Source organism: Ascaphus truei, chromosome 2 (assembly GCF_040206685.1).
Source record: "Ascaphus truei isolate aAscTru1 chromosome 2, aAscTru1.hap1, whole genome shotgun sequence".
Classification (NCBI taxonomy): Eukaryota; Metazoa; Chordata; class Amphibia; order Anura; family Ascaphidae; genus Ascaphus; species Ascaphus truei.
Window position 1 is genome coordinate 102,800,325 of NC_134484.1, and position 16,684 is coordinate 102,817,008.

General features: G+C 40.1%; 1 long non-coding RNA gene across 1 annotated transcript in view; it reads right to left on the minus strand.

Annotated features, from left to right (window-relative positions):
- Nucleotides 1–2,939: 2,939 nt before the first annotated feature.
- Nucleotides 2,940–16,684, minus strand: part of LOC142488548 (uncharacterized) — a 52,180-nt gene continuing 38,435 nt past the window's right edge. Inside the window, exon 3 of the long non-coding RNA XR_012799483.1 lies at nucleotides 2,940–3,135. This is a non-coding gene — a long non-coding RNA (uncharacterized LOC142488548). The remainder of the gene's footprint in view (nucleotides 3,136–16,684) is intronic.

Sequence of the window (16,684 nt, forward strand, 5' to 3'; positions counted from 1 at the left end):
CTTATAGCGCGCGTGCTCACGGAGGAGCTTTGTTGACATTACAAGTTTGACTCCGCCCCCCGGTTACGGCGTGCATCAGCATCACGTGGCGCACACTCGTTATGCGTGTGCACCGCTACCCAGCGGCGCATCAACTACTCTCATCACGCCTACCTGTTTCCTGCACCACTCCTCCTATCCCGGCCTCTGCTGTGGCCGCACCTCTACTCCTCCCCTCCCTCTCATCGGTCCTGCTCTCCCATATATGCTCAGCTGTGCTACTTGCACTTTGGCTGAGCATAGTTCCTTTGTAGCGTTTGTTCTCCCACTTCCTGGTTCCTTGCCTTGCTCCTGTGTACCGACCCGGGTTGATCCTTTAGACTCCGCACTTCTGTCTTACCGACCCAGGCTTTCCTCTGACCTTCCGCATCTCTCCAATCCTGACCACGACTTACGGACTTATACATTTCTACTAGCTCCAACCCCTGACCACGGCTATCGGACTCCGACTATTCTACCGGCTCCTACCTCTGACCTCGGCAAGTAACTCTAGTCTAGGCTAACTTTCATCAAGTCACAATGTGACGCTGGATTGGGATGCATTACACAGCATCGGGGCTTGATGGATCCCTACCTTAAATTGGTGCACACTGTTTTCTGTAAGGGCAAGTTTTGGTACACGTACCAACTTTGGGTTACAAGGAAATTATACTATAGTGTAGGCATAAACACAGATTGACCTTTGCTCTAATGATAAATGGAATTTAAAATATATTATATGCAGGTTGTAACTAGAGCCACAAATGTGTGTTTCTTTTGACCAATATATGATGTGTACCTTGGAAAAATGTGACTCCTTTTCTGAGGCTTAAAGTTCTTAAGTCACCCAATTTTTCATGGAAGACTTAAGAACTCATTGGTGCTATAATGAAAACCAGACTGCGTTCCCTGTCATGTCAAGAATGCTGCAGTTGGGAAAGTCGACATGATTTCATGGCTAATGATTCACTTGCTAATATCAGTGGGTCTGCATTGAGGATAACCAAGTTGAGCTGTCTTAGATCAAATGATTCAATTAGGCCAGCTATCCCTATTTGTCATGGCTCAACTCACTTTTAAATTACCTTTCCAAAGTGCATACGTGCTTTAGCATAGAACCTAATAGCTAAACTGTTTTATTTTAAAAAAAAAAGTATATTTAGGTATGACTATGGGAATTAAATATGCCCTTTTGTCTTTAGCACAAGCATACCCCGCATTAACGTATGCAATGGGTCCAGAGCGTGTATGCAAAGCGAAAATGTACTTAAAGTGAAGCATTATCTTTTTTTCCACTTATCGATGCATGTACTATTTGGTAGAGGTAGGGGGCTGGTATTGCTTTTCAGGACATGCCTGTGTCCTACTCACAGGTGCATGCGCGAGTTGCCGGTTTCTAATTGGGCGAGGGGAATCAGCGCGTCACACAACTAGGGTGGTCTGTAGGGCTGAATAAGTGTCCGTACTTGCGATGCGAGCGTACGGACACAGGGGAATGGTGCTATTGTAAATATGTCCGTACTCGCTAGTGTCCGTAAAGTGAAGGTCTGTATAGCGGGGTATGCCGATATCTGTGTTTTTCTCTCAAAACATTAAAATAGAGGATCTGGTTTTGGTATACCTGAATCTACCATTTTATATTTCCACTGCTGTAACAAGGAAATTAGAACTATGATGTATCCAAGGTTTGGAATTGTTGCGGATAGTACACTGTAAGCATGCAGAAGTCGACACGGCAAATAAAATGTTAATGGTAATGATAATACTTTGTATAGTTTTAGTGACCTCACGAGTCAAAAATGACGACATGGAGCTGAAGACAAAAGGAATAAAATATTTACTACACGATGAAATTATGAAAGGTAAAGTCACAAAGGGGCAGGTTCGTCGAGCGCTGCAAGTGTTAGGGCTCCTGCTCCGGCGCTATATGGATATGTCCCAAAGACCCTGATGCAATATTGTCAAAATCCGTGATTGGTGAAAATCTGCCACTGACTTTCGACAATATTGAATCCGGCCGAAAGGGAGGAGAAATGTGATCCGATTACCACTTTTGTAGGCAGGATATTGGGCTTGATGGACCATGTGAACTTATATTGGCAGTATATATGTTGCTATGACAGGTGGTCATTTAACACTATTACAGTGAGCTCCGTTATTTCATGAGATACGGGTAGTCGCAGTCATAAAAACAATGTGCTAATACACTTTAAAACACAACTATGATACAAATAAGTTTTATTGTTGAAGTACAGAACTGCCACTCAGCATGTGAACTATGGGAATAATGCAGTATACATTGTTAAATATGTTGCTTTGTGGATAGTGATAGCAGCATATTAATTTTCACTTCCAGGAACACCTTGCTGTTTCTGCATCAGTTGCCATCACATATTAACTTAATGTGGACTCTGGGGGTGCTCTGGTGACACGAATCCTTGGACTCATGCTGCTTAACACGGGTCAGTTACATACTGTATTTGAGAAAGGAGATTTTTGGTCTCCAGTGTTTTTCCTGTTTATTTTTCTTTCAATCTTGTCTTTATCAGATTCTGCTTGTGTGGGTCAAGAAGAAAGCAGAAAGTGTACTCCACATGTAAACTCATTTCAAGTGCATACTTTCTAGTACCAGAGCAGATGTGTGTATTATTGCACAACACTACTTGCATACTAAACAAATGACAATACTAAGCACATTTCAGGTAATGTTTCCGTTACTCACCTGAAGTTCTAAACAGAAAGGATGAAGATCAAATAACATTTGGAATTGTTGCTTGTATTTGGCAGAAAGAGGTAACATCGTAAAAACATTACCAAGACTAATAGTGTTGAGTTATGCCGGTAGTGTTCAATGTGCTGTGCATGAATCTGAGCATTTTACATTATTATCTGCAGCTGCTGACCATAGCAGAGTTAATATGGGAACAGTGTAAAAACACAAAGAATATGAAAACTGTAAATATATTTAATGTGTAAAAAGGACCAACTAATGTGTGTCTGTTCAGCCAGATGCCCGAGGCAGAATCTCTTGAAGTGAGATTTTGATTCAGCTGTCAGGATCCCTGAGTGGACTTGTGGTCATCATAATGATTGGGTATGGGCTCTGTTTTTACAGGACTGCAATAAAAGAGAAAGGTCATATTTATTCAAATGAATTTACCATCCATTTAGGTGAAATGGGCACGCTCGTTAATCCAATTCACATCTTTTGTGTCATTTTCCTAACATACCATACAACTGGAAAAATGCAATGATTTGTAAAATACACAGTGTGCCTCTTTCATAAAGGTTTTGGTTATCTTTGTGTATTATAATTAAAGCATGATGTCATTTTACATCAACATGAGTTTTATTTAAGTAATGTGTATAATAAACACAATCGGAAGGATTGAAAACATAAAAGTGTTGTGGTAGGCAATCCAAACATCTTGATAATAGATGTTAGGTACAACATACAATTTGTTTTAAACCTGGGTTATTTTTCATATACTAACTTACAGTATGTCTGCCTTAAGTCAGAAATGCACCCAGCTCTTCATTTCATGTTTATTATAGTACTTCAGTGTCTATTTATTGCATTTATTTTGTGATGGGAAGAGCAGTTGTAAATGGATTAAAATGTTAAATAATAAATTGATATGGATGAGACACGATTTCAATACTTTGTTGGTATACTTTTAAATGTCAAACAATGATGTTGTTAACCAGTCCCTTATGTGTCAAAAATAGCTTATTGAAAATATTTAATAAATTACTTAATATATTTTTTAGGATTAATTTTCATGGCATAATTAATTAACATAGCTTTGTGCTTGAACGTGGCATTCATTGTATTAAAGAAGATAATGTATATTGAGCAAATCAACAAATAAGATTCAATCATGCTTGCACATAAAATAAAATTTGACAGCATCTGGTAAAGTATTTTACCTAGTATAATCCATCTAAAAAAATGCAAAGAAATCCAAAATTTGTATCAGACCCTAATTATTATCATTATTATTATTATTACTAATACAGTGTATTAAATGAAAATGCTTTGAAGGTTGTTACATAGTTACATGTAAATGAGGTTGAAAAAAGACATACATCCATCAAGTTCAACCGACAGTACCTCCTATATTAATGAACAATTGGTTCACTTAGGAACAAGTTCATAGGCGGCTTGATAAAAGTAAAGTAAATAAGACACCTAACCCTGATGGCATACATCCAAAAGTTCTCAAGGCGTTAAGTTCAGTAATAGCCAAACCATTACATTTAATATTGAAGGACTCAATTTTCACAGACTCATTACCACAAGATTGTCATATTGCAGATGTAGTGAGTATATTTTAAAAGGGAGCTAGATCCCAACCAGTGAATTGTAGACCTGTAAGCCTGACATCAATAGTAGCTACTTGACAGTTTAGTACGGGATAATATTTAGGAATACTTAATGCAAAACAAAATTATTGGCAATAGTCTACATGGATTTATGACCGATAAGTTGTCCCACTCTAGCATTATTAGTTTCTTTGAGGAGGTAAGTAGGAATTTAGACCAGGGTAGTGCAGTTGATGTAGTCTACTTGGATTTTGCAAAGGCTTTTGAAACGGTTCCACACAAGCGGTTGTACTCTAAAAATATTTGCATCTGGATTGAAAACTGTTTGAAGGATAGACAACAGAGAGTTGTGATAAATGGGACTTTTTCAGGTTGGGCTAAAGTTGTGAGTGGATTCCCTCAAGGATCGCTACTGGGACCCCTGCTTTTGAACTTGTTTATTAATGACCTTGAGGTTTGCATAGAGACCAAAGTCTCCATCTTTGCTGATGACACTAAATTGTGTAAGGTAGTAGAATCGGAGCAGGATGTAATTTCTCTACAGAAGGACTTGGCTAGACAGGAAACTCAGGTAGGTAAATGTGTTCAACAGATCGGCATCATCATCAGTCAGACAGGGGGGCAATTTCAGTTCCGTTTATATGGAGATCCCGCGCGCTGGGACTCACTCTATGGCACTTGCTGCTGGAATCGCCTCCGCATGTATGCAGGTAGTGGCGTGGTATCCAAAGCTAATGTACGTGTGGAAGGAAAGCCCCCTGTAGGCGTCTGTGGATGCCGGTTATGATGGAAAATCGTGACCAGAAGGGTACACAACGGTGTAAAATGGCCCCCAAAGATGGAATAGGGAGTGAACTATGCAACTAGCTTCCCTATTCCATCTTTGGAGGCAAGTTTACACCGTTGTGTACCCTTCCGGTCACGATTTTCCATCATAACCGGCATCCACAGACGCCTACAGGGGGCTTTCCTTCCACACATGTGCATGGGAATGGGAATGCTGGGAATGCTGGGAATGCAGTAGGAATATCCACCTTTACGTTGTACCAACAGAATCTTTGGCAAGATATGCCCCGCTAATCTTCAAACCCCATGTCAGTTTGGAGCAATATTCCGAGTGGTCCAAACAAGTCAACTATGACGACTCCAGGGGTAAGAAGTAAATTCTCATACATTTTAGGAGAGCCACTATAGAAGAACTGAAGAAGTAGTTTAAACTCGCTGCTTCACAATTCAAGATCATCAATGCACTTTTACAGCACCAGAGGACTGTAAGCTGAGTCTTCCAAGTGAAGATGAATTTATGGATTGAATAAATAGTTTTGTAAAAGTTTTTAATGAAGTACTTTTTGTAGTCATTGTTTAATTCTTGTTTTCTTTCTTGTTTTTTAGGTTTGTGTAGGAAACACATCCTGCGATACTGTCAGGTAAAGTACTGTAATTCATGCATGTCACGGGAGACCATGTCACGGGAGACCAGTGCTTATCCCACAAAAATACCTGTATCTTTTGATTGAACAAAATGCAAATAAATTGTAATTTATTCACACAAGAAACACACACCGCTTGATTTGCAAGATAACACGAAATAACACTTACGAGAATGAGATCAAACGAAATAAATGGTTTCCAGAACAAAAGTCCACAAAATACAGTCTCTAGGTATCAATTCCCAGGAGCGGGGTTGATACGCAAACAAGAGACGCGAAACCGTCTTTGGCTAGGGGCGCTGCTTGCAGCCCCCGTTTCTCTGCCGAAAGAAGTATCTTCGTTCTGCGCTTGCAGAATTAGTTTCCAAGTCCTTAGTTCTAACGAACTTTCGCAGTGGGGTATAATCCTTGGTTAAGATGGAATCGTCTCTGTACCGCACGCTATACTTTCCGATAAATCACAGAAGAACACAGTTGAACACACGCCCGAAAGCCTGCACTGGCTTACAACACCCTCTTAAGCCTATCTGGGTAATACACAGCCAATCTTGGCGTGGGAAGCGAATTCCCACCCAATGGCAAGTTTGCCAACAGTTCCTGCAGCTGGGCAAAGGGCTTCACGGTATGCCAAGGGTCATGCGCTAACTTCACACTTAACCCTCTTAGCATACCTGACCAAGCCCCATTGCACGGCGGCAGAATGTCTACCTTACCTCCAGGATGCCCGGACATCTGCTAGGCAAACTGTTAATATATGTTTCCTGACATTTAGCACTTTCCCCAAGTCTGTGTCTTTTGAAGCCATGGACTTTTGCAGACACTCTGGAGCCTGCTCCACATGGAGTCTCAGAAGTCCAGACTGACAGTAGGCATGACTCATCCCTGATAATAAATTACAAAGGTGAATGCTTAATGTATCCGCTGTCCTGCCTGACTGAAATATAAATGTCCCGGTTCCTATAACTTTAAAATACTAAACTCTGAGCTACTTCTCATTTATGCCTTTAAATAAATGTTACAGTTCTTATAACTATACTGGATTACTTATCTACCCCCTAGCACTCTGCACACCAAAAATTAGAAAGCTAGGACCTTCCTATCAGAAGTTAGCTGCTTAATTATGTGAGGGCTATGATGTGGTTAAACTTTTCCTCGGTCTGCGGTTTGAGGCCGGGATGCAATGTTGCAATACCCAGACTCAATCGATAACCGCATACGTACTTTACCAATTGACCTTAATTGAAAGAGGAAACCACCTTATACAATGTTGCGTTCCGGCATCTTTTCATGACCGCAGATCACTTAACCAATTTAGCTTGCGGTTAAGGCTTCCCTTTCTTGTCTGCAGTTACACAGTGATACAGTGTTGTAATGCCGGGCGTGACCACATAACCACAGGCACGCTTATCCAATTAACCCTTTAAACAGTGCTAGAGGCCCCTCATTCCTAGCGGGCCCATTTTAGACATTATTACATATTAATAGGACTGCAGCTAGCCCTGGGCTGCAGAACTGACACTCTACAGTCACTTTGTTTGACTCAGGGGAACCCAACCAAGCAGAATGCTTTTATTTCATGGCCTGGGTACCCCTGAACCGTCACAATGCATCTAGTGTTTTCTCCTTTAACTAACATTTTCACTATTATTTAACATTTAAACATGTAAAAGAGACAGCAAGAAGATGTCACTTGAAGAAGATTGTATTATTTCAAAAAGTCCTATTTTAGTCAGTTTAATTTTTATTTTCATTCTTGTGGGGCAGGCTGATGAGCATCAACATCGTTTTTGTGCAAAAAACACATCCAGCGATACTGACCGGTAATGTTATGTAATTCATGCATTTATTTATTTTTGTTAATACCCATACGACGCATGCATTCCATACAGTTCTTACATACTGTACAGTTCACATTTGCAGAAATTCAATGACACACACATGCATTTCAACCAGGTTCCATAGAAACACTGGGGAAGGTTGCGGAGTACTATGAACTGGTCTGTGCCCAAATATTTACATTGTTTTGTGTAAATTACATTCCTGATTTTTTATTTAAAGCTTAACCTTGGAAAAAAGAAGTTTCCTTTGAATCTTGTGATGACTTCGTGGTGGTGAAGATGCCTACAAAATACCTTTACATGCCTGAGAATAGGCACTGAAATGTAAGTGCATATCTCACCATCTACAGACACAAGTTATATGCTGTGAACTTGCTTCACTAGTGTGCTGTTTTTCTTCTTTCTTTTTTCTTCCCATGATATGAGGTGCGCTGATTATTTTGGATATCTATTGCTGCTGGGAATTGGGAACAATTCGACTCTTCACGCTGCACCAAACCAATCCTATTCAAGTTTGGACTTTGATCTAGTTAGAGCGCTTCCTTTTTTGTTGTATATTTCCATAGAAACACGCATGCACATACAAGTTAATCGGTACTACACGTTCCACACAATGTAATTCCTGCATCTATATTTTTTTTTAGATTATTAATATATAACATTCTCATTTTACAGGTGAAAGTATACAAGACATAGGGGAGGAGGGAGGTTAATGAGATAACCAAAAAGAATCATATGTGCACTCACTATCAACATTAAAGGGCTAGGAAGAATTCAATCCTTGGGAAAAACCCTATAGCCACTCACTAAATATAATCTAAAATACTTTATTTAACATATATACAAAAAGAACAAAACTGTCTTGTATAAAAGAAACAGGGAGTTAGTGCGGGAGTGTAGATAACCTATGTAATTGTAACTGACAGACAAACTGTCCATTCCTATGAATTTAGGTAGGGGACATAGAATATACAAGGTGATACGTCAATAATCATATAAATGTCCAGTCTCATTTTGTGACACATAAAAACAGGTCTAGGAGTATATGTGATTGGTTGGTGAACGCTGGGTGTATTGAGTTCCTTGGAATCACCTTAGAGCGCTTCACACCACTGTGCTTGATCAATACCTGTAACTTATGCATACAGAAATTTATTAGTCAATGCACTATTTCCTGTTTGAAAACGGAAAAACCTTTATAGGTAGTTGTACAGCTGTCCCTTAGAGAAAATACCACGAGCTCTTATAGTATATCTATTCTCATGTCATTTGGTGCAATATAGAAAGTGAATCCCTGCGCTTCTCCCATAGGGATAGCAATCAATGGGGAATATATATATATATATATATATGTATGGTGTAAATATCTATAAGAAAAAAGGAGACTTTTGGTATACATCCTTTGATCAAATAATTCCAAGCCTGCTAACCACGTCAAGGTAAGTCTCTTTAGCAGGTCCCTACGCTAAATGCATACTAGTGTTATGTGAAATGAGCTCAGAAGGGGTTAAAATATCAGAGCATATGCTTGTATAACCTAGTGCAATTAAAAACTGGTATATACCAGTACAGATACTCACATGTAAGTGAAGTGGAATAAGGGGACCTTGCTAGGAGATTATATACCTAGAAGAGGAGGGGCTGGCCTGCCACAAACTGCTCAATAAACAGTTGCAGGTGATTGGCTAAATATATTCAATTACACCATAGTAGTGTTGCCCTCTAGGAGCGTGCTGCAAAGGATTAAAATCGGCCCAACAAATAATGTAAAACAAATATAATCACTGTGCTTCTCCATGTAAAGAGCATGCAGCTAGTGAAGGAAATGGCCATACAAATGTGCAAAACAGAAAGTGAATCCCTGCGCTTCTCCCATAGGGATAGCAATCAATGGGGAATATATATATATATATATGTATGGTGTAAATATCTATAAGAAAAAAGGAGACTTTTGGTATACATCCTTTGATCAAATAATGCCAAGCCTGCTAACCACGTCAAGGTAAGTAACCCCTTCTGAGCTCATTTCACATAACACTAGTATGCATTTAGCGTAGGGACCTGCTAAAGAGACTTACCTTGACGTGGTTAGCAGGCTTGGCATTATTTGATCAAAGGATGTATACCAAAAGTCTCCTTTTTTCTTATAGATATTTATACCATACATATATATATATATATATTCCCCATTGATTGCTATCCCTATGGGAGAAGCGCAGGGATTCACTTTCTGTTTTGCACATTTGTATGGCCATTTCCTTCACTAGCTGCATGCTCTTTACATGGAGAAGCACAGTGATTATATTTGTTTTACATTATTTGGTGCAATATATCATCGTCGACACCTATGCAGACAATCTAAATAGTGCGGTGTCATATTCATCTAATCATGGCTGTTTTCAATTGTATTGCATAACAATCACATATGGGTATCAAATGCATAGGCAGATCTCAAGACCATAACCATATGATTCCGGATGAATACAACCTGGTATAGCTACGATGTTCCAGAGATGTCCCCTCTCACAGCTCTGCACACGCGCTCCCTGATGATGTCACGACTGTGACGTCACTAAAACCGATGTACGTTTCGTGCCACTCGGCGCTTTGTCAAGGTATGGGGAGTGATCAGAGACCACATCCCTGACATCTTATACGTGTTGCCGGAGGTGTGTCCACCTAATCCGGCCAATCACGGCGAAGATGAGTGACGCAGACTTGGTGATGCGGCTGGTGTGTTCCTATCCCGATCCGTATTAACACTGTGTGTGCCTACGAGAGTCTGCATCTGGCATTATAATAATTATGTTTGTCCTTATTGTTATAACAATTTACAGGACCTTTTATGTGTGTCATTATGGCCTCATGTAACAGAAGTAATATTACCACTAAATCAAGATAAAATGCTGCGAGGCAACTAATGTACAGATAAGGAAATCATTAATAATTAGAGGAGATAAATGAACATATCATGTAGTAACATTCTCTCACTCAATCATTATTAAAATGTATTGTCTCCACAAAAAACACTTATTATTTCCAGAGAGTTAAGTATGTAATACAAGGGTACAGGTACTCAAGCTGTTGAATTACTCCATACACTTCATGCGAAGAAAGTGACATACCTAAAGATAATGGCAGGGAGTAGGAGAGGTATACATATATCCACACACAGTGACAGCAACACCCTTGTGTGCATGTATACACTTACACACATGCACACACGCACGTACATATCTATACATCTATATACATGTCCATATCCATACACGTACATATATACACATACATGCGGTATATGGTGTCGTAGGAGTGTATGAACCTTAAGGTGACCGCCTCTAAGAGTCAAAACGACCACTATAGAGTTTAAGACTCCACTATATACCCATATTCCCACTTGTTAATCCCTGTTAACCATATTCATGGATCCAGATGGTATATCTATATTGCCACTATGTGGGACATACATTTAATGGAGGTACTCAGAATAGTAGGTATTTATTCTATGTTGTTGGGGGGAAAAAATGCATGGCATAATGCGTAGGCTAGTTGGTGTTAAATGTCCATACATACAAGATGTAAAGGAGATATATACAGAGAGTACACCAGGAGTGTGTACACCATCCTAGACACCCATTGAATATAGTGGCGGCCACTACCGAATGCTACTAAGTGCTGGATACTAGAATATTTCTGTCCAGTACTTGAGGTATGTAAAATATGTAGTATTGTGGGAGAATGTTAACTTAGAAATGGCTGCCTCCAAAGACAATGACGTCCGCCAAAAGGTGTATAGTTCACTGTATACCTGGATTCCCAATTACTTACATCTCCATTAGTCACTCAGAATTCTTCTTATGGGCCTCTACGTGTATATCTACCTTGCTGTGAGGACATAGAAGAATTGTTCCCAACGGTCAGTTCTTTTACCATGGGGTAATGCTTTTACATTCACTCATTAAATGTTAATAAGAAACCAGTTACAGAAACGCAGAGTAAATGTACCCCTCATTGAGTCCATTTGGTTGCAACGTCTGGAGTGTGAAGATCCATTGGCATTCTCGCTGCATCAGACGTTTATCCCAATTCCCTTTTCGGGGACCCCATGTTACGTGTTCAATTCCACAAAAGGTAAGATACTGTGGATCACCGTCATGTTGTTCGTGAATGTGGCGTGCAACTGGGGTGTCTTGTATATTCCTAATTGAACCCAAATGTTCAAGAACCCCGACTTTCAGGGCTCTGTGGGTTTTACCCACATATCGCATGCCACATCTGCATGTAATAAGGTACATTACCCCGACTGTTAAGCAGTTGATAAAGCTTTTGATACCATGTGGTTTGGAGACTGTTGGGTCAGGGATGTCTTTGGTGACCTTCATAAAAGGACACATGCCCGGCATCGACCACACGGGTATGACCCAATCGGTCTCCTGTCTCCTAACCATGTCCTATTTGTTTTGACCAAAAAATTGCTATGCACCAGCCTTTCCTTCAAGTTTTTAGCTCTTCTACAGGTCATGGTTGGTGTTTCTTTCAACACCTGCCTTAAGTCAGGATCATTTCGCAAAATGTGCCAGTGCTTATTAAAGATATTGCGTATTTCTCTCCACTGGTTATTGAAAGTGCCAATATACCTTATAGTTTTCTCGTCTGGTATGTTCGAATGCTGTCTATTGCTTAACAGGTGCGCACGTGTTGTGTCTTTTGCCATTACATATGCTTTGTGTACCGATTTCTTAGAATACCCACGCTGTACAAATCTAGAATTCATATCCACCGCCTGTTTTTTAAATTCCTGTAAGGTTGAGCAATTCCTGCGCAGCCTCAGGAATTGGCTGGTGGGTATGTTTTTGGTTATATGTTGAGGGTGGTGGCTGTCTGCATATAGAAGGACCATATCCGGAAAGTGGCGAAACCCTCCAAAATGGACGAGTTGTTGAAAGGCATAATGAGTTTTTGGAACGATGTACTCACCGTGGAACGCTGCAATAAATATATAGACCATATTGCCACTGTGTTGCCCATTGTCATCGCGCGTAATGGGCAAGCATCAGGAAAGTAGTACTGTGCTGTAGTATTGTAAGTACAGTATGATACAGGTAAGTATGGCGCAGAATTTTTCTTTCCAGATAGTAAGAGTATACACTACAGTAGTTAGTTTATTCTTTACAGAGAGAGCAGCACCAGCCATCAGGTTACAGTACAGTACATAGAATTTAACAGTAGTCAGAGTATACAGTAGTTACAGTATACAGTAGACTAGTTTGACAGTACTACAGTAACTGCGTACTAACTGCTCCATTTTTTTCTTTCCAGAGAAAGCTGCACCAGCCACCTACAGTAGTTCTGCCATAATACAGTACAGTACGCACATACAGTACAGTACAGTACAGTAACTGCACTAATTTTTTGTTTTCTTGTTGTTTCAGGAAAAAGGGTGGCCTAGGGGGGGGGGGGGTGTTGCGTCCAGTCTAATCTACTTGTACTGTACAGTCAAATGTACAGTATATAAACAGCAGTAATGATGTACACAAAACCTCTCCTCTCTCAATGAACTACTGTACTGCAGACAGAATGAGGAAAAGATAAAGACGGAAAAAATAATATTACTATACAGTATATAGTATATATATTATACAGTACATTACAGTACTGTATATAGTATTAAATAATATTCTTATAAATGTGCATTAATCATGTTTCCCCATGTTTTACAAATGTTTTCAAAATGGTTATCCAATTTCAAGCTGCCAAAAGAACTTAATAAAGACTGCATTATGTATTATTCCTGATTATTGTTATATTTGTATTTTTTGGTTCCTGATAAAATAAAATAAATATTTATTCACTTTCCTGCGAATCATAATCATTGACAACCACCCCTACAGTGCCCCAATGAATAAGAATGTTTTGTAAATGTTTCTCCGATTTCAATCTGCCAGAAGAATTTAATAAAGGCTGCAGTACTGTACAGTATGTATTATTCATGATTATTATTATCTTTGCATTTTTTTTCCGTGATGCAATATCAGTTTACTCTCAATTCTCACAGTGCTGTGCACATCAGATTTACATTTCCAATTCGAGAGGGGATTTTCCAAAGCGTTACCGTTAACAAAACAGGCCTCTAAGGGTTGGGGGAGGGGGATGGTGTGATTAGATGCAGGCGTACTGAGTCTTTGTACTGTTTGGTTAACAGCACTGTAATTTCAAAAGGCAGTTCATCATAATAATTTGATGAATAAACCCCCAAATACAACCCCCAAATACAGTACATACAAAGCAAGTCACTTTAACTCCCTGTGCCCCATGCACCAAAAACAAACAGTAGATTTTCTATAGACAAATTAATATTCATACAGTATAAACGTCCATTTTTCATGTATCTCCATGTTTTACAAATGTTTTGTACATGTTTCTCCGATTTCAATCTGCCAGAAGAATTTAATAAAGGCTGCAGTATGTATTATTGTGTGTTGATGGTTAGAATTGCTGTGCACTTTAAATGTTTCAACATTGTACAGTATTTGTAAATAAATGTTTTTGTACTGACTCCACCAATAAAAGAACATGTTTAATTGCTGCACTGTTTTTTTTACTGCCTGACCGCAAAGCCGCAAGCTCGGCAACATTGTAAAAAAAGAGCAATGAGCGCATAATTGGCGTGGGAACTAGGTCAATTGGCGTGGGAACTTCTGTTCTAGGGCACCTAGAGATAAAATTCATTTTGCCCCTAGATGTTAGGAACCCTCTCACTTGACCCCAACAGGGTCCGAGCAGTAATGGCGGCGAGAAAGGATCACGCCGACGAGGAGGGTCCTACCATTGAGCGTAATGGCGGAGAAACCCGCGCTGCTTTGAAACGGCTAAGTCAGAATGAGCAGAAACCTGGAACCCATAACTCCGGTTCTGTTCAACCTAGAGGGCTCAGATTCGGTCACCATGTAGTCCTAGTTGCGACAGGATTGCATGGCAAATTACGACCCTCTCGTGGCAACAGAACGGAGTCAGGGTAATGTTAAAGTTCAGGTTTCTCTTGGTTCGGGGATGGGAAGGGAGCGATGAGATCAGGAACACATCATGAAAATAAAGAAAACGAAAAACCAAAATTGTGCAGTATATTAATACAGTCAGGGCTAAGTTGGTATCTTGGCTCTTTAGTAATTCCTACTTACAACAAGTGTAAAGTAAAAGCGCAGTGGTCTGACTCAGTCAGAATATGAAGAGGTGAGTTTCACATCTCATGGTATACTCTGGCCCAGGGAGGATTCAGAACACGGATCTCGTAGATGTCGGATTACTCAGATTCCGGTGTAGTATATGCAATATAAACAAAACAGACCAATGGTCTAGATTGCAAAACAAAATTTATCACACAGATATGGAATAGGAAATGTACTCACAATAAGTACAACTGAATGTACATGTAAAGGTTTCGTGAGACAGTAGGGGTAGTTGAGTCGCCGATCCCAGATGTTAAACTTGCTCCCGTCCTCCCGTGACTCCAACCTTGCCGCCGGTGTATGGCGTCTGACGTCACTTCCGGCTGGCGTGTGACTGCATCCGGTTGGGGAGGGTTAGCGACGGACAGCAAGAGGATCCGCAATAGAACTCAGGTGTCTTCACATCTAGGCAGCTGCAGCAGACTGAACTTCTTAGGCTCTACGCGTTACGCTGTGTGACATACAGCTTCCTCAGGAGCAGAATAACTGTTGTTTTTTAATAATTTATTTTTGCTAAATTAATTGATTCATGATAGTTATATATTTTATATGTTTTTAATTATTAATAAAATTATTATATGTTTTTTTAGGATGTTAGTTAATATGTAACTTATGTGCAGTTTTTGAATCACAGAGTTATGTGCCTGTTGGTTTAGGCGAACCTGTGGGTTAATATATGCATGTTTAGAATGATGATTGCCAATTGAAGTTAATCAGAGACACTATATATTAAGATCCACCCATATGGGAAGTTATTCTGCTCCTGAGGAAGCTGTATGTCACACAGCGAAACGCGTAGAGCCTAAGAAGTTCAGTCTGCTGCAGCTGCCTAGACGTGAAGACGCCTGAGTTCTATTGCGGATCCTCTTGCTGTCCGTCGCTAACCCTCCCCAACCGGATGCAGTCACACGCCAGCCGGAAGTGACGTCAGACGCCATACACCGGCGGCAAGGTTGGAGTCACGGGAGGACGGGAGCAAGTTTAACATCTGGGATCGGCGACTCAACTACCCCTACTGTCTCACGAAACCTTTACATGTACATTCAGTTGTACTTATTGTGAGTACATTTCCTATTCCATATCTGTGTGATAAATTTTGTTTTGCAATCTAGACCATTGGTCTGTTTTGTTTATATTGCATATACTACACCGGAATCTGAGTAATCCGACATCTACGAGATCCGTGTTCTGAATCCTCCCTGGGCCAGAGTATACCATGAGATGTGAAACTCACCTCTTCATATTCTGACTGAGTCAGACCACTGCGCTTTTACTTTACACTTGTTGTAAGTAGGAATTACTAAAGAGCCAAGATACCAACTTAGCCCTGACTGTATTAATATACTGCACAATTATTGTTTTTCATTTTCTTTATTTTCATGATGTGTTCCTGATCTCAACGCTCCCTTCCCATCCCCGAACCAAGACTGCATCTGTAGGAAATCACTGCATATTTCCTGGAAGGTTGAGAAGTATCTTTTTGGGTTACACATCATTTTACATTTGTTTTAATGCTGTAATTCACATTTGCTATATTTGTGGGAAACCTTGGCGCCTATTCAAATCACTTGAGTCCACAAAGTTCAGGTTTCTACCATTGACTTGCATGGCAGAAAAAAAGCCACTTTGGTAATGTGCTTTTAAACTGTCTTTTGGTATCTCCGGTTCCGGGGGCCGTGCAAGGCTGATATTTTGCCACTATGGCAAGGGTCCTTCCGCATGAGGATCAGGCGAATTTCAACCCGCTCAGACCCACAGAATGGATTATTTTAAATTATATTCACGCGATTGGCGTGGGAACTACTTAGGGCCTCGGTCAAGTTCACGGCCAATTGGCGTTGGAACT